Raw genomic sequence first — 23927 nt, forward strand, 5'->3', positions numbered from 1 at the left:
CGTTCAGATTAATTGCTTTTATCAAAATGAATTGCACTGGCCTGGCACCTTGTTTGTGTGAACACGCCAATGTACACTGACTGACTGACTGCACCCTTCTGATTTATGGCAACATTTATCCATTGTTTTTGGACAAAGACTGGACCACCCTGGAATACTCAACACCTCTTGGAAAGCCCTTCTGGTGTGTCTTTGGCACACCACCTCCTTCTGCATTCTCGCGATTGCCAGCAGGTTGTCAAAGTGGGTGGAGGAGCCCTGCCCTGCCCTGCCCTGCCCTACATGAGGTAATGACTCCCTGTATTCCTCCCTTCTCCTCCCTTCTGCATCTCCCACCGATGTCCTACTCCCAACCTCCCTCCCTCCTGCCCTGTGCAGCATAAAAAGGGAACAGTGGCTGGGCAGTGCACCACATTCTCTCTCCTCTTCATCCCAGGCAGGCAGACTCCCTCTCAGCAGCCATGTCCTTCTCCAGATCTAGCATGTCCTACAGCAGCAGCGGCGGTGGAGGCGGAGGTGGCACCATGTCCATGAGGTCTGGAGGTGGAGGTGGAATGGGTATGGGTTCCTCCCGCTTCTCCTCGATGGGTGGTTGTGGCGGTGGAGGAGGCCGTGTCACTGCCATGAGGGCCGGCAGTGTGTATGGAGGAGCAGGAGGCTCTGGGGTGCGCATCTCTAGCTCCTCGTTCGGTTCCGGTGGCGGAGGTGGTGGTGGCGGTTATGGTTTCAGAATGGGAGGGGTGGCGGCGGTGGCGGTTATGGTTTCGGCATGGGAGGGGTGGCGGCGGCAGTTATGGTTTTGGCATGGGTGGGGGTGGTGGTGGCGGCGGTGGAGCCGACCTCCATGTGTCGGTCAATGAGAAGGCCACAATGCAGAACCTGAACGACCGCCTGTCCACCTACTTGGAGAAGGTGCGCTCGCTGGAGGCAGCCAATGGTGAGCTGGAGTTGAAGATCCGTCAGTTCCTTGAGAGTAAGACGTCCCCCAGCGCTCGCGACTACTCTGGCTTCCACGCTACTATCGCCGATCTTCAGGAAAAGGTATGTGACATGTCTCCTAGACGGCAATAGCACTCAATGATGACATCACAGCATGTCAAAGCATGATAATGTCTGCATTGTGAAAATATTATTCTTTGTTAGAGAGTACACGTACATGGTGTACACGTCATCAGCTTGTTTTTCCAACAAGTTACTAATAGAGAAATTAATATGACTTTTAGAAAATGCTAAATTATATACATTTGTTATAATTGATTCAAACAAGAATTTGCACCAAAGATAGATGCAAAGACAGTATGCATATTTGCAGCTGAAGCATTGAAAATAAAGCAGATCATTGAAGCCAATCCTTCCTCTCTCTTAATAGCCCCTAGGCGAATGCAGAAGTCGCAAATTGTTTCTTTGTGTCATGTCATGGTTTACAATGATCATAATGACAACAGGGTCCCTGTAATGATTCTATGGTCTATCATTTACAGTGCAGCTGAAACTCAGAACTCAATCATTACATTGTGATATCACAGTTTGTGTGTACTGCATTTGTATCAAATTCCATGAATACCCCATCCTGAAATGTTTTTGCCATCCTCCACCACTCAGATCCAGGCTGCCACCTGCTTGAACGGAAGTATCTATCTGAACATCGACAACGCAAAGCTCGCTGCAGATGACTTCAGAAACAAGTAAGTACACCCTACACCATCCACAGATACAGTACACTGCTGGTGCATTACATTAACCACATGGAATAACCCCAAATCTGTAAAAACCCTCATACTGTTTTTTATTACATTTTGTGTTGAATCTATTAAAAGTAAACCAAATGACATTACCCTTCACCTCCACCATAACCACACCCACTTAACAGACATATCAGAAGCCTGGTGTTACTTTCTGTTATTTTCCCAAAACTTAATGCAATGCTAGAATCTATAACCCCTGCTATTCTCACAGAGGAACACATTCCGGCAGTTCTTTGACCTAAGCTCTCTCCATCTCTCAGGTATGAGAACGAGCTGGCCATGCGTCAGTCAGTGGAGGCGGACATCGCCGGGCTGAAGAGGATGCTGGACGAGATGACCATGGCCAGATCTGACCTGGAGATGCAGATCGAGGGGCTGAAGGAGGAGCTCATCTATCTCAAGAAGAACCATGAGGAGGTGGGTGTGGGCTGATGGAACATATCCATACAGTCCCTTAATGTATTACATCTATTGACCATGTCAACCTGCTATGGGTCTTCACTAGAACACCATTGCTGGCTTTCAAGCACATCTGTATCAAGCAATGGTGTTCAAATGTATAATGAAGATAGAGGGCAGGTCAAGTTGTTACCATCAGGCAGAGGTTAGTTACTTCTTAATCCTTTAAACTCACCACTATGTTTTTCTCCACAGGAGCTGCTTGCCATGAGGACGCAGATGACTGGACAAATCAACGTGGAAGTGGACGCAGCACCACAGGAGGACCTGACCAGAGTCATGTCTGAGATCCGTGAGCAGTACGAGTCCGTTAGTGCCAAGAACCAGCGCGACCTGGAGTCCTGGTTCCAGACCAAGGTAGAACCTCTAGAACCTATAAACTATGTTCATTGTGTAGATGTTCCTTTACTTCTAGTTAGTAACATTGTGACATTCCATCATGAGCTGAAATGTTGGTTTGATCCTGTGATGATTGACCACTTATTGTGTTTAACAGACAGAGACGTTGAACCAGGAGGTGGCGTCCAGCACAGAGGTTCTCCAGACCTCCAAGTCAGAGATCTCAGAGATCCGTCGCACACTGCAGGGCCTGGAAGCCGAACTGCAGTCACAGCTCACCATGGTGAGCCGTAATTACCTACACAACTTTCTGCAACTTTTATCAATAATCAATATTTGACACTTTCATCATTCTCTACCATTCCTCAAGTACCTTACTTTCACCTAGAATCTAACACTATCCCTCAAGTTGTTATAGCCAGGCACCAAATCAAATCAAATCAGAATACACTCAATCAAATAGGACCTACTGAAGAGATTGAGACCGAGTCTGCGACTCTCGCATGGGTAGGCAGACCATTCCATAAAAATGGAGCGCTATAGGAGAAAGCCCTGCCTCCAGCTGTTTGCTCAGAAATTCTAGGGACAATTAGGAGGCCTGCGTCTTGTGACAATAACGTACGTGTAGGTATGTACGGCAGGACCAAATCGGAAAGATAGGTAGGAGCAAGCCCATGTAATTCTTTGTAGGTTAGCAGTAAAACCTTGAAATCAGCCCTTGCCTTAACAGGAAGCCAGTGTGGAGAGGCTAGCAATGGACTAATATGATCACATGTTTTGGTTCTAGTCAGGATTCTAGCAGCCGTGTTTAGCACTAACTGAAGTTTATTTAGTGCTTTATCCAGGTAGCCAGAAAGTAGATCATTGCAGTAGTCTAACCTAGAAGTGACAAATGCATGTCTACATTTTTCTGCATCATTTTTGGACAGAAAGTTTCAGATTTTTGCAATGTTACGTAGATGGAAAAAAGCTGTCCTTGAAACAGTATTGATATGTTCGTCAAAACAGAGATCAGGGTCCAGAGTAACGCCGAGGTCCTTCACAGTTTTATTTGAGACGACTGTACAACCATCAAGATGAATTGTCAGATTCAACAGAAGATCTCTTTGTTTCTTGGGATCTAGGACAAGCATCTTTGTGTTGTACTTTACTATAGATAACCTCTTACTGCCTTCACATTCAATTACTCGAGCTAACTTTTTCAGTATGACAGTAAACATTCCAAATTCCAAAACTACTCCCACAGTTTTTGACTTATCATCTCTGTCTCTCCCGGCCAATAGAAAGGCTCCCTGGAGAACACGCTGGCGGAGACAGAGGACCGTTACTCCATGCAGCTGGGACGCCTCCAAGACCAAGTGACCAGTCTGGAGGAGCAGCTAGTGTCCCTCCGCAGCGACATGGAACGCCAGGGCCAGGAGTACAAGATGCTGCTGGACATCAAGACACGCCTAGAGATGGAGATCGCTGAGTATAGGAGGCTGCTGGATGGAGAGGCTAGCGGGTAAGGCAGGAAGCGATTGGATGTCTCCCTCAACATTTGATTTTTAAAAACAATGTTCATTTGAAGTTGACCTTAGTTTGAGCCATGGTTACTTTTGACATGAATCTACAGCTATGTAACCTTTAATAGATATTTACTATGATCATAGATCATAGATGCTAACTATGCTAGCCATTGGTTTCCCTTCCTAACAGCCTCGTTCACAGCTCCTCGAAATCTGGCCACAGCTCCTCCAGCTCCCACATCAGCTCCTCTAGCTCCGGCCTCAGCTCCGGCCTCAACTCCAGCCTCAGCTCCTCCAGCTCTGGCCTCAGCTCCGGCCTCAGCTCCGCCAGCTCTGGCCCCAGCTCATCCACCTCCACCGCACGCAAGGTGGTGATTGTCACAGAGGAAATGGTGGATGGCAAGGTTGTCTCCTCAAGTGAAACCAAACACACCTCTTAAGGTCCTAGACACACAGCGAGCACTGCGGCAAGCAATTGGTTAACTACATAGAAATATAATTACTAGAATGGTTATTGGAAATGAGAGGCCAGAAAGTGGAATATTACGGTTCCCCAGTCCTTTATTCATGCAACCTAAAATACAATGTTCCAACTTATAAAAAGTATTTGTCAGATAAAAAATCCCTATCCTCGTTATCAGTGTTATTTGTTTAGGCCAGCTCTGGATTACTCTAGTTTAAGATGTGCTTAACGTCCTGCTATACTTTCTAGAATGGCTAAAGCCCCTCAGATACCCATCATGGAACATTGACTTGAATGGGGATTTATTTTCTGGTAATTCTATTTCTATGGTTAACACCTCCAGAACAACATATTCTACTACATCTGGATGGGACACCAACAACAGACCCCATTGTGAATACAATAAAGATGCTCTGACTTGCTGACACCATCATTCTGTTTTCTGTGTCTTTCAACTTGATCTATCTGATCTGGCATGCTCCTATACATCTGACTATCATATAAGTTGTCATCTTTTGCACATGAGGCCAATTATATTGTCTTGAGAAAGTATATGTGTCAGTATGATCTTGAATATATTTAGGACATTCACTTGTACTGAGTTTAATACTTGCCAATATTTTTTGAAATGCTGATCGTAGAAACTTGAATGCAAGTTGTCAGCAAAATTATATAATTCTATCTGTATTAATCAAACTCAATTTTTCAAGCATTAGATTCAGAGTTATATACTGTATGGAGAGTGTTTGTGGAGTCAACTCTAGTGCTGGACACAATGTTTTGGTGGAAAGATGTAAATTGAAATCAAGTCTTATGAAATGAGAGCACAAAATGTATCTGCTATGACATCCATACTCACAGATTCATATAGTCAGTCTATGATAAAGCATTAATATCTCTGAAACAAGTGAGACCACACAGTGGAGTTAGAGGGTTAGTGTTGACAGATATGACTGTGGGTGACTTGAGAAACTCATACAAGGCTTGAAAAGTAGAGTGCTCTACTCACAGTGGTGCACAGCCATAAATCAAGATGCAGACACATGTAAGGGAAAGGGAAAGGGGGATACCTAGTCAGTTGCACAACTGAATGCATTCAACTGAAATGTGTCTTCTGCCTTCATCCAATATAGTAATTCATGCATTCAGATGAATTGCTTTTATCTAAACTGATTGCATTTCCCTAGCTCCTTCTTTGTGTGAACATGTCAATGCGGACTGACAAACTGACTGCACATTTCTGATTTAGCATTGGTTGTAAAAGCCATAATATCACTAGATTGTGTTCTAGAGAATATTGCTATAGAATGTCTTCTTCATGACATATTTGTTCAAGAAAAGGGCGTCTGTTTGTTTCTACATTGTATGTCTGGAAGAACCAGTTACGTAATGCCAATGGACAGGGGTTGAGTTACAGGTGAATCTGGTGAGTGACAGTGGTGACAACGTTGCACTGCTGTACTCTGCTCCGTGTGACAGCCACAAACAAACAGATAATAAGTTATGAATTACAAAAGGTTGAGGCTAAAATGAAGCGGTATACCTTAGTTTACACACAAACAAGCTTTTGCATGCACTATTTATATAAAGAATCAAACTAAAATCAAACTAAAACTGAGCTTTTGTTGTGGGGGGTTAAGTGCCTTGCTCAAGGGCACAACAGCAGGCAATGATGTCTAAGATTTGATACCAGTAATCCTCCGGTTGCCAGCTCACTTCCCGACTGATTTTTCCCGTCGGACCCGGGATTCAATCTTGCTGGCTCCCCTCTCTAACTGCTAGCCTACCTGCCACCCTTTATGGGTGATTGCACAGTAGGCACAAGCTGCAATCCAATCTTAGAGGTGGGTGTACACCATTGCTTTATTTAACCTGTATTCTACCAGGTGAATTGACTGAGAAGAGAACTCATTCTTATTTATAGCAACAACCTGGGAATAGCTGCAGGGGAGAGCTGAGGGGGTGAAAAAGTCCATTAGAAAGCTTGGGATGATTAGATGGTCATCACGGTTGGAGGGCCAGATTTGGGAATTTAGCTAGGACATAATCATGGCCCACCAGATTGTGCGGTCTGCCATCTTTTTGGAGGGGAGAGGACAGGCAGAGGTCACTTTACATAGTTCATGCTTCATACATTTTCTCCTGGGGGGGTTCTGCATGTTCATTCCTGTCAAACATGTACATTCTTTGCTTGTGTCTGATCAACAGAGTAGCAGCAGCGTATATGATGATTGTGTGTGTGAGTGTGTGTGCATGTGTGTAGAGTCAGCATGAATGTGTGTGTGTGTTCTGTGTGTGTGAGAAAATGAAGTGTGTGTGTGTGTGTGTATTTGTGTGTGTCAAATCAAATCAAATTTTATTTGTCACACACACATGGTTAGCAGATGTTCATGTGAGTGTAGCGAAATGCTTGTTCTTCTAGTTCCGACAGTGCAGTATTATCTAACAAGTAATCTAACAAATTGTAACAAAATGTTGTGTGTGTGTGTGTGTGTGTGTGTGTGTGTGTGTGTGTGTGTGTGTGTGTGTGTGTGTGTGTGTGTGTGTGTGTGTGTGTGTGTGGGTGGACGTGTTTAACTATACTTGTGGGGACCAGAATTCACAACAAAAATAGAAAACAAACAACATTTTGACCAACTGGAGACATTTTGTTGATCCCCACAAGGACAAAGGCTATTTCCAGGGGGTTTGGGGTTAAGGTTAGAATTAGTGTTAGGGTTAGAATTAGGTTTAGGAGCTAGGGTTAGTTTTAGGGTTAGGTTTAGGAGCTAGGGTTAGGTTTAGGGTAAGGTTAGGGTATGGGTTTAAGGTTAGGGTTAGGGTTAAGGTAAGGCTACGGGTCAAGGAAAATAGGATTTTGAATGGGACTGAATTGTATGTCCCCACACGGTTAGCTGTGCAAGACTGTGTTTGTGTGTGTGTGTGTGTGTGTGTGTGTGTGTGTGTGTGTGTGTGTGTGTGTGTGTGTGTGTGTGTGTGTGTGTGTGTGTGTGTGTGTGTGTGTGTGTGTGTGTTGGAGTATCAATGTGAGTGTGTAGAGTCCTGCGAGGGTGCATAAAGTACGTGCAAAAATAAAGAAATCCATAAAAAGGGTCAGTACAGATAGGCCGTGTAGTGATTGGGTTAGCTATTTAAAATCTCGTCGACAGATTTTCGTGGACAGATGAAACGGCGAGAATCCGTCAAGGCTCACGTAGAATAATGTGATTACCAGCGGCAGTGGTTTCTGTTTTTCTGTTTTCATCATTGATTATTTGGATGAATCAGAATTGGGGCGAAGGCGGTGCGTAAACTGGTACCGTGATTTTTAAGCCTGTGTGCGGATGATAAGCGGTTTCCACTAGATTCCACAGCCACAAAGTCAAGATAAATACTGGTGAAAATAATTAAAGGGAGGACTTTAGCCGAGAGTTTCCATGTGGCGAAGGAGGAAACTTCGCTTCCTTCCTTTGCACAAAGGTAATCATAATTGTTAATGAAATTCCCTCCAAAAGAAAAAAAAGGAAATGGCAAACTTTTACGAGAAGCTTCTGGGTAACTGAGATGAGCTATTTAGCCATTTTATGGCTGAGGACAGAAGCTGTTCAGGAGCCCGTTGGTGTCACGTACTGGTACCACTTGCCGTGAGAACAGTTTATGGCTTGGGTGGCTGGTGTCTTTTCTGGGCCTTCCTTTCACACCGCCTGATATAGAAGTCATGGATGGTAGGGAGCTTGGCCCCAGGGATGTACTGGGCTGTCCACCCCACCCTCTGTGGCACCATGAAATCGAGGGTGGTGCAGTTGTCATACCAATCAGTGATGCAGCCAGTCATGATGCTCTCAATGGTGCAGCTATATAACTTTTTGAGGACTTGAGGGCCCATGCCAAATCTTTTCAACCTCCTGAGGAGGAAGACGCGCTGTCATGCCTTCTTCACGACTGTGTGTGTGGGCTATTTGAAGTCCTTAGTGATTTGGACACCGAGGAACTTGAAGCTCTCGACCCACTCCACTACATCCCCATCGATGTGGATGGGGGAGTCCTCACCCTCCTCTAATGTTGTCCACGATCAGCTCCTTGGTCTTACTGATGTTGAGGGAGAGGTTGTTGTCCTGGCACCACACTGTCAGATCACTGACCTCCTTCCTGTAAGCGGTCTCATAGTCACCGGTGATCAGGCCTACCACCGTCGTGTCAGCAAAGTTGATGGTGTGGGAGTCGTGCGTGGCCAAGCAGTCGATTGGTGAACAGGGAGAACAAGAAGGGACTAAGCACACACCCTTTTGGGGCCGCCATGTTGATGGTCAGTGTGGCGGAGGTTATGTTGCCTACCCTCACCATCCAGGATCCAGTTGCAGAGGGAGGTGTCAATGAACAGCATTCTCACATAGGTATTCCTCTTCTCTTGGTGGGTGAGAGCAGTGTGGAGTGCAATTGAGTATGCGTTGATCTGTTGGGGCGGTATGCAAATTGGAGTTGGTCTAGGGTGTCTGGAATGATGGAGTTGATGTGTGCCATAACCAGCCTTTCAAAACACTTCATGATTACAGATGTGAGTCCTACATGGCGGTAGTCATTGTGGCAGGTAGTCTTAGAGTTCTTGGGAACAGGAATGATGGGGGTCAGCTTGAGACGTGGGGATTAGAGACTGAGACAAGGAGAGGTTGTTAATGGCTGTTCTGCGCACGCACTGAGAACGTGCCATGGAATACTGAGTGTTAACCTCTTACATCTAGACGTTCTGCTAGCGGAACGCCTGCTCCAATATCCAATGATAGGCGTGGCGCGAATTACAAATTCCTCAAAAATACAAAAACTTCCATTTTTCAAACATATGACTATTTCACAGCATTTTAAAGACAAGACTCTCCTTTATCTAACCACACTGTCCGATTTCAAAAAGGCTTTACAGCGAAAGCAAAACATTAGATTATGTCAGCAGAGTACCCAGCCAGAAATAATCACCCATTTTTCAAGCTAGCATATAATGTCACAAAAAACAAAACCACAGCTAAATGCAGCACTAACCTTTGATGATCTTCATCAGATGACACACCAAGGACATTATGTTATACAATACATGCATGTTTTGTTCAATCAAGTTCATATTTACAGTGGGGCAAAAAAGTATTTAGTCAGCCACCAATTGTGCAAGTTCTCCCACTTAACCTGTTAGGGCTAGGGGGCAGTATTGACACGGCTGGATAAAAAACATACCCGATTTAATCTGGTTACCACTCCTACCCAGTAACTAGAATATGCATATACTTATTACATATGGATAGAAAACACCCTAAAGTTTCTAAAACTGTTTGAATGGTGTCTGTGAGTATAACAGAACTCAAATGGCAGGTCAAAACCTGAGAGATTCCTTTACAGGAAGTGGCCTGTCTGACCATTTCTTGAACTTCTTTTCCATCTCTATCTTTTACTAAGGATCTCTGCTCTAACGTGACACTTCCTACGTCGTCCATAGGCGCTCAGAGCCCGGGAAAAAACAGAATGTCGTCATCCCAGCCCCAGGCTGAAACACATTATCGCCTTTCTCAAGTGGCCGATCAAGGGACACTGGGCTTAGGCGCGTGACCCGACCGCCCCCGCCTTTGTGATTTTTTTCCTCTGTTTGCCGAAAAGGAGATTCCCTGTCGGAATATTATCGCTTTTCTACGAGAAAAATGCCGTAAAAATTGATTTTAAACAGCGGTTGACATGCTTCGAAGTACGGTAATGGAATATTTAGAATTTTTTTGTCACGAATTGCGCCATGCGCGCGACCCTTCTTTACCATTTCGGATAGTGTCTAGAACGCACGAACAAAACGCCGCTATTCGGATATAACGATGGATTATTTTGGACCAAACCAACATTTGTTATTGAAGTAGCAGTCCTGGGAGTGCATTCTGACGAAGACAACAAAAGGTAATCAAACTTTTATAATAGTAAATATGATTATGGTGAGTGCTAAACTTGCCGGGTGTCTAAATAGCTAGCCCGTGATGCCTGGGCTATGTACTTAGAATATTGCAAAATGTGCTTTCACCAAAAAGCTATTTTAAAATCGGACATATCGAGTGCATAGAGGAGGTCTGTATCTATAATTCTTAAAATAATTGTTATGCTTTTTGTGAACGTTTATCGTGAGTAATTTAGTAAAATGTTAGCGAATTCCCCGGAAGTTTGCGGGGGTATGCTAGTTCTGAACGTCACATGCTAATGTAAAAAGCTGGTTTTTGATATAAATATGAACTTGATTGAACAAAACATGCATGTATTGTGTAACATAATGTCCTAGGGTTGTCATCTGATGAAGATCATCAAAGGTGAGTGCTGCATTTAGCTGTCTTCTGGGTTTTGGTGACATTATATGCTGGCTTGAAAAATGGGTGTCTGATTATTTCTGGCTTGGTACTCTGCTGACATAATCTAATGTTTTGCTTTCGTTGTAAAGCCTTTTTGAAATCGGACAGTGTGGTTAGATTAACGAGAGTCTTGTCTTTAAATAGCTGTAAAATAGTCATATGTTTGAGAAATTGAAGTAATAGGATTTTTAAGGTTTTGAAAATCGCGCCACAGGCTTAAAGTGGCTGTTACGTAGGTGGGACGAATTCGTCCCGCCTAGCCCAGAGAGGTTAAAAATATGAGAGAGGCCTGTAATTTTCATCATAGGTACACTTCAACTATGACAGACAAAATGAGAAAAGAAAATCCAGAAAATCACATTGTAGGATTTTTAATGAATTTATTTGCAAATTATGGTGGAAAATAAGTATTTGGTCAATAACAAAAGTTTATCTCAATACTTTGTTATATACCCTTTGTTGGCAATGACACAGGTCAAACGTTTTCTGTAAGTCTTCACAAGGTTTTCACACACTGTTGCTGGTATTTTAGCCCATTCCTCCATGTAGATCTCCTCTAGAGCAGTGATGTTTTGGGGCTGTCGCTGGGCAACACGGACTTTCAACTCCCTCCAAATATTTTCTATGGGGTTGAGATCTGGAGACTGGCTAGGCCACTCCAGGACCTTGAAATGCTTCTTACGAAGCCACTCCTTCGTTGCCCGGGCGGTGTGTTTGGGATCATTGTCATGCTGAAAGACCCAGCCACGCTTCATCTTCAATGCCCTTGCTGATGGAAGGAGGTTTTCACTCAAAATCTCACGATACATGGCCCCATTCATTCTTTCCTTTACACGGATCAGTCGTCCTGGTCCCTTTGCAGAAAAACAGCCCCAAAGCATGATGTTTCCACCCCCATGCTTCACAGTAGGTATGGTGTTCTTTGGATGCAACTCAGCATTCTTTGTCCTCCAAACACGACGAGTTGAGTTTTTACCAAAAAGTTATATTTTGGTTTCATCTGACCATATGACATTCTCCCAATCCTCTTCTGGATCATCCAAATGCTCTCTAGCAAACTTCAGATGGGCCTGGACATGTACTGGCTTAAGCAGGGGGACACGTCTGGCACTGCAGGATTTGAGTCCCTGGCGGCGTAGTGTGTTACTGATGGTAGGCTTTGTTACTTTGGTCCCAGCTCTCTGCAGGTCATTCACTAGGTCCCCCCGTGTGGTTCTGGGATTTTTGTTCACCGTTCTTGTGATCATTTTGACCCCACGGGGTGAGATCTTGCGTGGAGCCCCAGATCGAGGGAGATTATCAGTGATCTTGTATGTCTTCCATTTCCTAATAATTGCTCCCACAGTTGATTTCTTCAAACCAAGCTGCTTACCTATTGTAGATTCAGTCTTCCCAGCCTGGTGCAGGTCTACAATTTTGTTTCTAGTGTCCTTTGACAGCTCTTTGGTCTTGGCCATAGTGGAGTTTGGAGTGCGACTGTTTGAGGTTGTGGACAGGTGTCTTTTATACTGATAACAAGTTCAAACAGGTGCCATTAATACAGGTAACGAGTGGAGGACAGAGGAGCCTCTTAAAGAAGAAGTTACAGGTCTGTGAGAGCCAGAAATCTTGCTTTTTTGTAGGTGACCAAATACTTATTTTCCGCCATAATTTGCAAATAAATTCATAAAAAATCCTACAATGTGATTTTCTGGATTTTTTCTCTCATTTTGTCTGTCATAGTTGACGTGTACCTATGATGAAAATTACAGGCCTCTCTCATCTTTTTAAGTGGGAGAACTTGCACAATTGGTGGCTGACTAAATACTTTTTTCAAAAACCAGCTTTTTACATTAGCATGTGATGTTCAGAACTAGCATACCCCCCGCAAACCTCCGGTGAATTTACTAAATTACTCACGATAAACGTTCACCAAAAAAAATAACAATTATTTAAAGAATTATAGATACAGAATTCCTTTGTGCAATCGAGGTGTCCAATTTTAAAATAGCTTTTCGGTGAAAGCACATTTTGCAATATTCTGAGTAGATAGCCCAGCCATCACGGCTAGCTATTTAGACACCCACCCAGTTTAGCCCTGACCAAACTCCGATTTACTATTAGAAAAGTTTGATTACCTTTGGTGTTCTTCGTCAGAATGCACTCCCAGGACTGCTACTTCATTAACAAATGTTGGTTTGGTTCAAAATAATCCATTGTTATATCCAAATAGCGGCATTTTGTTCGGTGCGTTGAAGACACTATCCGAAGTGTAAATAAGGGTCACGAGCATGGCGCATTTCGTGACAAAATATTTTTAAAATTCCATTACCGTACTTCGAAGCATGTCAACCGCTGTTTAAAATCAATTTTTATGCAATTTTTCTCGTAAAAAACGATAATATTCCGACCGGGAATCTGCGTTTAGGTAAACAGACGAAAGAAAATAAAGCATGGGGTCGACTCGGGCACGAGCCTGAGTCTCACAGTACTGTGACCAGCCACTATCCAAACGCGGCTACTTTGTTTCAGCCAGAGCCTGCAAAGCCACGATTCAGCTTTTTGCCGCCTTCTGAGAGCCCATGGGAGCCGTAGGAAGTGTCACATAACAGCAGAGATCCCCTGTAATGGATAGAGATAATCAAGAAGGGCAAGAAATTGTCAGACAGGGCACTTCCTGCATGGAATCTTCTCAGGTTTTGGCCTGCCAAATGAGTTCTGTTATACTCACCGACACCATTCAAACAGTTTTAGAAACTTTGGAGTGTTTTCTTCCAAAGCTAATAATTATATGCATATTCTAGTTTCTGGGCAGGAGTAATAATCAGATTAAATCGAGTACGTTTCTTATCCGGCTGTGAAAATACTGCCCCCTAGCCATAACAGGATAACCTGATTAGCGAGATCCCTCAGACCTCTGAATCGGCGGGTGCGCTCATGCACGGCTCGGTGTTGTTTTTGTTGAAGCGTGCATTAAATGCATTGAGTTCTTCTAGTAGATTGACATCATTGGGAAGATAATGGCTGGGCCTTCCTTTGTAATCCGTAATGGACTATAGCCCTTGCCACATGCGGCGGGTGTCGGAGTCTGTGTAATAGGATTCCAGCGTGTTCCTATGTTGTCCTTTTGCTTGTTTGATGGCTGTCTGGAGATCATAGCAGGACTTCTTGTACTTGTTTGTGTCCTCAGCCATTGCCTTGGAGTTGGCTGCGATATTCCTGTGTGCGCTAAACCTGTCCTTTAGCTTAGCGCCAAACTCTGTGTTAAATCAGGGCTTTTGATTGGGGAAGCAGCGTCGCTGATGTATTTCCTAATAAAGCCGTTGACGGAGGTGGTTAGCTTGTCGATGATATCGGCTGAGTAACGTAAAATATTCCAGTCAGCGATAGCCAAGCAGTCTTGTAGCTTAGTCTCCGATTCGGGGGACCATTCCTCTATGGAGAAGGGTATTTCCTGTTTGACCTTGTAGACAGGAAGTAGGAGTATAGAGTCATGATCTGATTTGCCGAAGTGGGGACGAGGAAGGGCCTTGTATGCTTGCTTGTGGATAGAGTAACAGTGGTCTAGGACTTTATCGCCCCTACTGGAGAAGGAGACGTGTTGATGGGAAAGAACATCCCAGATACAGGTTTCTGTGATTATATTAATTATCAATACCAATAATTAAATACAACATACAGACAGAACATTTTATTTTTGAGGTTGCAAAGGCTAATGGTGAAGACAAGGAAGTGTATAAAAGAAAAGGGCTATTATGGACCACATGAACCCCTTCCACCTCCCACAATCCTCGATCCCACGCCAGCACCAAGATGCCAGTTTCTGAGGGTTTGTAAAAGCCTGCAGAGTGCAGGTATGGTCATGAGAGTACATTGCACACTGCCATGTCATAGCACATGTTATTCTATATAGTTGAGAGATGCATATATGCACGACACAAACCAGGAGAGTTTAGGAGATGTTATAGAGATAGAAATGTTTGACTAATGCAAATTTCAACTTTTGTGACCAGAGGCAAATACACTGTGTTAATTTTACTCCTCTGGGTTTGTGAGTAATGCGGGTACGAAAGAAAGTGGGGAATGGAGGGATAAGAGTGGTATATGGCAGTGCAATTTACTCTAGACTACATTTTATCATAATTATTATCATGAAATAGCATACCCAACAATAGATGTCATGCTAAACGAAGTAGTATTGCAGGAACTTAGCTTTAAAACAGAAATGCCAGGGCCACATTTCTGGTTCTAGTCCGCCCTTGCTTGCACCATGTACTTTTAATGCAAACTGCAATTCAACTCATTTGGTTGTGCTATTAGATGAAGCACAGGGACATCACTTTGAGTTGTACAAACACACAACATTTCTGTCGTAGTTTTGCCATTTGAACGTTGTGCTAAACGGTTGAAAGTGCAGATATAACACATTTAGGTGACAACTAAACGAAAAATCAGACAACGTTGGTCCATTGTTTTTGGATGGTTTAAAGCATAGTGAAAACACCTTGGGATTTCAAGAAACTTTTGTCTGTCTTTTTGAATGGGTGAATATAGGGTATAATCTCATTGATCAACATCTCAACCAAATATCACCCAATTGTCCATGTTGAAATTGTAACGTCTGCTTCCAACTCACACTCTCAAACACATAGATCCCCTGCACGCAGCTCACTCTCCAGATCCCAATCACCCTAATTCTGATAACCTATTCACACACCTGTATGTCATTATCACACACTGTTTAGTTCAGTTCATTGCACCCAATCGTTGTGAAGTATTGTTTGTTTTTGGACACACATCTATTCGGTGCGCTGGTTTTCGCGTGATTTAATCCTCCTATGTATGATAGTTTTTGCCTGCCTCACTAACGACGCCTTTTGCCTGTACTTTAGCCTATCAGATTTCCTGTTATCTACCTATTGCCTGATCTCCCGGACTACGTAACTAGCCTTTTCCCTGCCTGTACTGTTGCCCTTTTGGACCTCTGTGTATGACCTGCTGCCTGCCCCTGGACCCAGCTACCTGCCTCCTCCTATGGTCCTTTACATTAAACACCTGCTGTGCCCTGCGCTTGAAACCAGCTCTCTGTCTCCCTCGTGTTCATTACAGAAATGACATGGTGAGCCCAGTGAGATGTCACTGCAACTTACGTGTTAATAATATGTCAGCTATGGTGACAATTTACCTACAAAGGTTAAATGTAACTTTTCTGTTACACATTCTAGTTAGACCGTGTTGACTTAAAGGCAATAGCTGTATACAGTGCAACGTCTCCACCAATGTCACAATAATCCATTCTACTGCAAATCATTAACATGAGAACATAACTTCTGCAATGCCCATTGGCTTTAACCAAATGCAAATCAACTTTCCCACATACAGAACATAGGACTCAAATGGCAACATCTGGAGCATGCTCTGGTTATATGGAAATATGCAAACAAGCAATAGCTTGTTCTTGCACGCTGCAGATGCCAAATTCCTTGCCAAGGTGTTAAGGCAAAAGGACAGTACGTTCTATCATTAATCCCATCTGAGGTGATTTTTCATGGGGTACGATGCCTGGAGTAATGACTCATCCCATGGTGCTATAAAGTTGGAAAGGGAAGGAAAACTACTTTTGTTGGACCTGCAGACAACTACAGTGGATGGAAAATGCATAAAGTTGAGTGAAACTTAATATAATGGTACGTGAGTCTATGCATAAAATCATAAACACTATGAAGCAATAATGGACTGTTATGTTTAAGGAAAAGGACAGGCGGTGATGACTGGTTGCATCACCGCCTGGTATGGCAACTGCTCAGCATCTGACCATAAGGCGCTACAGAGGGTAGTGCGTACAGCCCAGTACATCACTGGGGCCAAGCATCCTGACATCCAGGACCTACAGTATATACCAGGCGGTGTCAGAGGAAGGCCCCAAAATTGTCAAAGACTCCTGAAACCGAAGTCATAGACTGTTCTCTCGGCAAGCGACACCAGAGCGCCAAGTCTTGGACCAAAAGGCTCCTTAACAGCTTCTACCCCCAAGCCATAAGACTGCTGAACAATTAATCAAATGGCAACCCGGACTATTTACATTGACCCCCATCCCCCACTGCCTCCTGCACCTTTGTTTTTATACTGCTGCTACTTGCTGTTTATTATCTATGCATAGTCACTTTACAAATTACCTTGACTAACCTGTGGTGGTGCGGTTAAGGTTTCGGCAGTGGAAGGGGTGGCAGCGGCGGTAGCACATCTGTGCTAAGCAATGGTGTTCAAATTCATAATGAAGACAGAGGCAGGTCAAGTTGTTACCATCAGGCAGTGGTCAGTCATGTCTTAATTTTTTTAACTCACCACTATGTGTTTCTCCACAGGAGCTGCTGGCCATGAGGATGCAGATGACTGGACAGATCAATGTGGAAGTGGACGCAACACCACAGGAGAACCTGACCAGAGTCATGGCTGAGATTCGTGAGCAGTACGAGGCCGTTAGTGCCAAGAACCAGCGTGACCTGGAGTCCTGGTTCCAGACCAAGGTAGAACTTCTAGAAGCCCTAAAATATGTTAATGGTGTAGATGTTCCTTTACTTCTAGTTGGTAACGCTGTCACATTCTATCATGAGCTGAAATGTTGACTTGTTTCTGTGATGATTGACCACCTATTGTGTTTAACAGACAGAGACGTTGAACCAGGAGGTGGCGTCCAGCACAGAGGTTCTCCAGACCTCCAAGTCAGAGATCTCAGAGATCCGTCGCACACTGCAGGGCCTGGAAGCCGAACTGCAGTCACAGCTCACCATGGTGAGATGTAATTACCAACATCATACCAAGGACCACAGTTTAGGGCACATTACGTACACAACTTTCTGCAATAATCAACATTTGACTCTTTCATCATTCTCTACCATCACTCAAGTATCTCACTTTCACCTGGACTCTAACACTATCCCTCAAGTTGTTGTAGCCAGGCACCACTCCATCAGCATGGTGAGCTGTAATTATTTACACGGACCACACATTAGGGGGCATTACTTACACAACTTTCTACAACTTTCACAGGTCCTGTGTGGCTCAGTTGGTAGAGCATGGTGTTTGCAACACCAGGGTTGTGGGTTTGATTCCCACGGGGGACCAGTATGGAGAAAAAAAAAAAATAATAATTTATCCTTTCACTTCTGTAAGTCACTCTGGATAAGAGTGTCTGCTAAATGACTAAAATGTAGATGCTAATCATTGATCTCACAGCCTCAGCTCCTCCAGCTCTGGCCCCAGCTCCTCCACCTCACACAAAGTGGTGATTGTCACAGAGGAAATGGTGGGTGGCAAGGTGCAAGCAATGGGTTAACCCCATTGAAATATAATTAGTAGAATGGGTATAGGAAATGAGAGGCCAGCACATGGAGTATTGCTGTTCCCCAGTGCTTTATTCATGCAACCTAAAATACATTTCAACTTCTACAAAGGGAATATTCACTATCTTCATTATCTGTGTTTTCTGTTAAGGACAGCTCTGTTTAACTCTAGTATGGGGTGTCCATACTATCTTCCTATTCTTTCTGGAATGGCTAAAGCCCCTCAGACACCCATCATGGAACATTGACTTCAATGGGTTTTCTTTTCTGGTAATTCTATTTCTATAGTTAACACCTCCAGAACAACATATTCTACAACATCTGGATGGAACACCAACACCAGACCCCATTGTGAATGCAATAAAGATGCTCTGACTTGCTGACACCATAATTCTGTTTTCTGTGTCTTTATTTTATTTATTATGGATTCCCATTAGCTGCAGCCAAGGCAGCAGCTACTCTTCCTGGGGTCCAAACACATTAAAGCACTTACATTACATAGAAAACGAAAGATTAATCAGTACATCATATAACATTATTACACCACTACATATCGACAATACAAAATGTACGATACAAAATGTAATATACCACCTGTCACGTCCTGACCATAGTAAGTTTTTATTTTCTATGGTAGAGTAGGTCAGGGCGTGACAGGGGGGTTTCTAATTTAGTTTTTCTATATTGTTATGTTCTAGTTTTGTATTTCTATGTTGGGTTGTTCTAGTTTTGTATTTCTATGTTGGGCTGTGTTTGGGATGATCTCCAATTAGAGGCAGCTGGTCATCATTGTCTCTAATTGGAGGTCATATTTAAGTTGGTGTTTGTCCCACCGGGGTTTGTGGGAGATTCATTTTGAGTAGTGTATGTTTCACCTCTGCGTCACGGTTTGTTGTTTTGTTGTCATTCAGTTTATTTATGTATTGCATAGTTTCACAGTATAAATAAAATGTGGAACGACCCACACGCTGCACTTTGGTCCGCTTATTCCTACGACAACCGTGACACCACCATACAAAATTATTACGATGTATGCATGTGTGTGTCTCTTTACAATCCGCTATTCCATAAGATGCATTTTTACTTGTTTTTTCAAATCTGATTCTACTGCTTGCATCAGTTACCTGATGTGGAATAGAGTTCCATGTAGTCATGGCTCTATGTAGTATTGTCTGCCCCTCCTATAGTCTGTTCTGGACTTGGGGATTGTGAAGAGACCTGGTGGCATGGTGGCATGTATTGTGGGGTATGCATGGGTGTCTGAGCTGTGTGCTAGTAGTTTAAACAGATTCAGCTTGTCAACAAAAACAAGTAGTGATGACGTCAACTCGTTTGCTGGCTCGCTTCTCTAACCGTTAGGCTACCTGCCACCCTTAGGCACATCCTGCAATCTAAACTGAGAGGTGGGTGTACACCAGTGGTTTATTTAACACTTATTCTACCAGGTGAATTGACTGAGAAGAGAACACATTCTTATTTATAGCAAACACCTACGAAAAGTTGCAGTGGAGAGGTGAGGGAATGAAAGATAGTCATCCTGGTAGGAGGGCCAGATTTGGGAATTTAGCTAGGACATATTCATGGCCCACTAGATTGTGCGGTCTGCCATCTTTTTGGAAGGGAGAGGACAGGCAGAGGTCACTTTACATAGTTCATGCTTCATACATTTCCCCCTGGGGGGGTTCTGCATGTTCATTCCTGTCAAACATGTACATTCTTTGCTTGTGTCTGAACAACAGAGTAGCAGCAGCATATATGAGGATTGTGTGTGAGTGTGTGTGTATGTGTGTAGAGTCAGCATGAATGTGTGTGTGTGTTCTGTGTGTGTGAGAAAATGAAGTGTGTGTGTGTGTGTGTGTGTGTGTGTGTGTGTGTGTCAAATAAAATCACATTTTATTTGTCACACACACATGGTTAGCAGATGTTCATGCAAGTGTAGCGAAATGCTTGTTCCTCTAGTGTGTGTGTGTGTTTGTTGGAGTATCGATGTGAGTGTGTGTGAGTGAGTGTGTAGAGTCCTGTGAGTGTGCATAGAGTCAGTGCAGAAATAAAAAAGAAGGGTAATGCAGATTGTCTGTGTAGTGGTTAGCTTTTTAGTAAAATCTCATGGACAGATTTTCGTGGACAGATGAAACGGTGAAAATCTGTCAAGGCTCACATAGAATAATGTGATTACGAGCGACAGTAGTTCCTGGTTTTGAGTTTTCATAATTGATTATTTGGATGAATCAGGATTGGGGCGAAGGCGGTGCGTAAACTGGTGCAGTGATTTTCAAGCCTGTGTGCAGATGATAAATGGTTTCCACTAGATTCCACAGCCACAAAGTCAACTTGGCTATATAATTTGTAAAATTAGCGATAGGGAGGGCTTTGGCCGAGAGTTTCCATTTGCAAGGGAGGAGACTTCTCTTCCTTTCTTGGCACGAAGGTAATCATAATCCCTCCAAAAGTATAAAAAAGAAATGGCAAACTTTTACGAGAAACCTCTGGGTAACTGAGATGAGCTATTTAGCAGTTTTATGACTGGGGATAGAAGCTGTTCAGGAGCTTGTTGGTGTCACGTACTGGTACCGCTTGCCATGCGGAAGCAGAGAGAACAGTTTATGGCTTGGGTGGCTGGAGTCTTCAACAATTTTCCGGGCCTTCCTTTCACGGCGCCTGATATAGAAGTCATGGATGGTAGGGAACTCGGCCCCAGGGATGTACTGGGCTGTCCGCCCCACCCTCTGTAGCACCATGCGATCGAGGGTGGTGCAGTTGCCATACCAAGCAGTGATGCAGCCAGTCATGATGCTCTCAATGGTGCAGCTATAGAACTTTTTGAGGACTTGAGGGCCCATGCCAAATCTTTTCAACCTCCTGAGGAGGAAGACGCGCTGTCATGCCTTCTTCACGACTGTGTGGCCCATTTTTAGTCCTTACTGATTTAGACACAGAGCAACTTGAAGCTTTCGACCCACTCCACTGCATCCCCGTCGATGTGGATGGGGGAGTGCTTACCCCCCTGTTTCATGTAGTCCATGATCAGCTTCTTGGTCTTACTGATGTTGAGGGAGATGTTGCTGCCCTGGCACCACACTGTCAGGTCATTGACCTCCACCCTGTAGGTGGTGTTATAGTCACCGGTGATCAGGCCTACCACCATTGTTTCATCAGCAAATTTGATGAGGGTGTCGGAGTCGTGCGTGGCCACGCAGTCATGGGTGAACAGGGAGGACAAGAAGGGACTAAGCACACACGCCTGTGGGGCCCCCGTGTTGAGGATCAGTGTGGCGGAGGCTATGTTGCCCTCACCACCTTGGGTCGGCCTATCAGGAAATCCAGGATCCAGTTGCAGAAGGAGGTGTTCAGTCACAGGTTCCTCGTGGTCTTGGAGGAGACGATGGTGTTGAACGCTGAGCTGTAGTCAATGAACAGCATTTTCACATAGGTATTACTCTTATCTAGGTGGTTGAAATCAATGTGGAGTGCAATTGAGATTGCGTCGTCTATGGATCTGTTGGGGCAGTATGCAAATTGGAGTGGGTCTAGGTTCTAGGGTGTCTGGAATGATAGAGTTGATGTGTGCCATAACCAGCCATTCAAAACACTTCATGATTACAGATGTGAGTCCTACAGGGCGATAGTCATTGTGGCAGGTAGTCTTAGAGTTCTTGGGAACAGGAATGATGGTGGTCAGCTTGAGACATGTGGGGATTAGAGACTGAGACAAGGTGAGGTTGTAAATGGCTGTTCTGCGCAAGCTCTGAGAACGTGTCCTGGAATGCTGTCCGGCCTCACGGCCTTGTGAGTGTTTACCTGACTAGCGAGATCCACCAGTCCTCCGGATATGGGGTGGCCCTCATTCACGGCTCGGTGTTGTTTTTGTCGAAGCGTACATTAAATTAATTGAGTTCTTCTGGTAGAGAGGCATCATTGGGAAGATCATGGCTGGGCCTTCTTTTGTAATCCGTAATGGACTATAGCCCCTGCCACATGCGGCGGGCGGCGGAGTCTGTGTAATAGGATTCCAGCTTGTTCCTATATTGTCCATTTGCTTGTTTGATGGCTCAGTGGAGATCGTAGCGGGACTTTGTGTCCTCAGCCGTAGCCTCGGTGTTGGCTGCGGTAAACCTTTGTGCGGTAAACCTGTCCTTTAGCTTACCTCTGAGTTAATCCAGGGCTTTTGATTGGGGAAGCAGTAAACCTTCACTGTGGGACAGCGTCGCTGATGTATTTCCTAATGAAGCCGTTGATGGAGATGGTTAGCTTGTCGATGCTATCAGCGGAGTACCGGAACATATTCCAGTCAGCGCTAGCAAAGCAGTCCTGTAGCATAGCCTCCAAATTGGAGGACCATTTCTCTATGGAGAGCGTCACAGGTACTTCCTGGTTGACCTTGTAGATAGGAAGCAGGAGTATAGAGTCATGATCTGATTTTCCGAAGGGAGGACGTGGAAGTGCCTAGTATGCTTGCTTGTGGATAGAGTAACAGTGGTCTAGGACTTTATCGCCCCTAGTGGAGACGTAGACGTGGTGATGGAACGCACCAACACACAGACAGGTTTCTGTGATTATATTAGTTATTAATTCTCTTCCCCTCCCACCTCCCACAATCCCAGATCCCCAGCCAGCACCCAGATGCCGGTTTCTGAGGGTTTGTAAAATTCTGCAGAATGCAAGTATAGTCATGAGAGTACATTGCACACTCCAATGTCATAGCACATGTTATTCTATATAGTTGAGAGATACACATATACACGACACAAACCAGGAGAGTTTAGGAGATGTTTCAGAGATAGAAATGTTTGACTAATGCAAACTTCAACTTTTGTGACCAGAAGCAAAAAACACTCCTCGCATAACTTTACACCTCCATGTTTGGGTAGGAAAGAAAGTGGGGAATGGAGGGATAAGAGTGGGGTATGGCTGTGCAACAGGAAAAGGAGGACCGAGCACTCCCCCATTCTCATTGACGGAGCTGTAGTGGAGCAGGTTGAGAGCCTCAAGACCCTTGGTGTCCACATCACCAACAAACTATCATGGTCCAAACACACTAAGACAGTCGTGAAGAGGGCACCACAAAATCTATTCCCCCTCAGGAGACTGAAAAGATTCGGCATGGGTCCTCAGATCCTCAAAAGGTTCAACGGCTGCACCATTGAGAGCATCCTGACTGGTTGTATCACTGCCTGGTATGACAACTGCTCGGCCTCCGACTGCACGGCACTACAGAGAGTAGTGCGTACGGCCCAGTAGCTCACTGGGGCCAATCACTGCCATCCAGGACCTCTATGCCAGGAGGTGTCAGAGGAAGGCCCTAAAAATTATCAAAGACTCCAGCCACCCTAGTCATAGACTGTTCTCTTTGCTACAGCACGGCAAGCAGTACCGGATGCACCAATTCTAGGTCCAAATGGTATCTTAGCAGCTTCTACCCCCAAGCCATAAGACTCCTGAACAGCTAATCAAAGGGCTACCCACACCCCTCTTTTACGCTGCATCTACTCTGTTTATTATCTATGCATGGTCACTTTAACTCTACCTACTGTTATTTTACTGCTGCTGTTTAATTATTTTACTGCTGCTGTTTAATTATTTGTTACTTTATTTTTATTTTCTATTTTTTATAATTTTTCTTAAAAACTAGATAGATTTGGCATCCCGAGTGGCGCAGCTGTCTAAGACACTGCATCGGAGTGTTGAGGCGTCACTGCAGCCGGGGGTTAGATCCCAGGCTGTGTCACAGCCGGTCGTGACCAGGAGACCCA

General features: G+C 44.3%; 1 pseudogene; it reads left to right on the forward strand.

The window, feature by feature from the left end:
- Window positions 1-403: 403 nt before the first annotated feature.
- LOC106564962 (keratin, type I cytoskeletal 13-like) lies at window positions 404-4947 on the forward strand (annotated as a pseudogene).
- Window positions 4948-23927: the final 18980 nt, after the last annotated feature.

The sequence above is a fragment of the Salmo salar genome, chromosome ssa12 (genome assembly GCF_905237065.1).
Source record: "Salmo salar chromosome ssa12, Ssal_v3.1, whole genome shotgun sequence".
NCBI classification, from domain to species: Eukaryota; Metazoa; Chordata; class Actinopteri; order Salmoniformes; family Salmonidae; genus Salmo; species Salmo salar.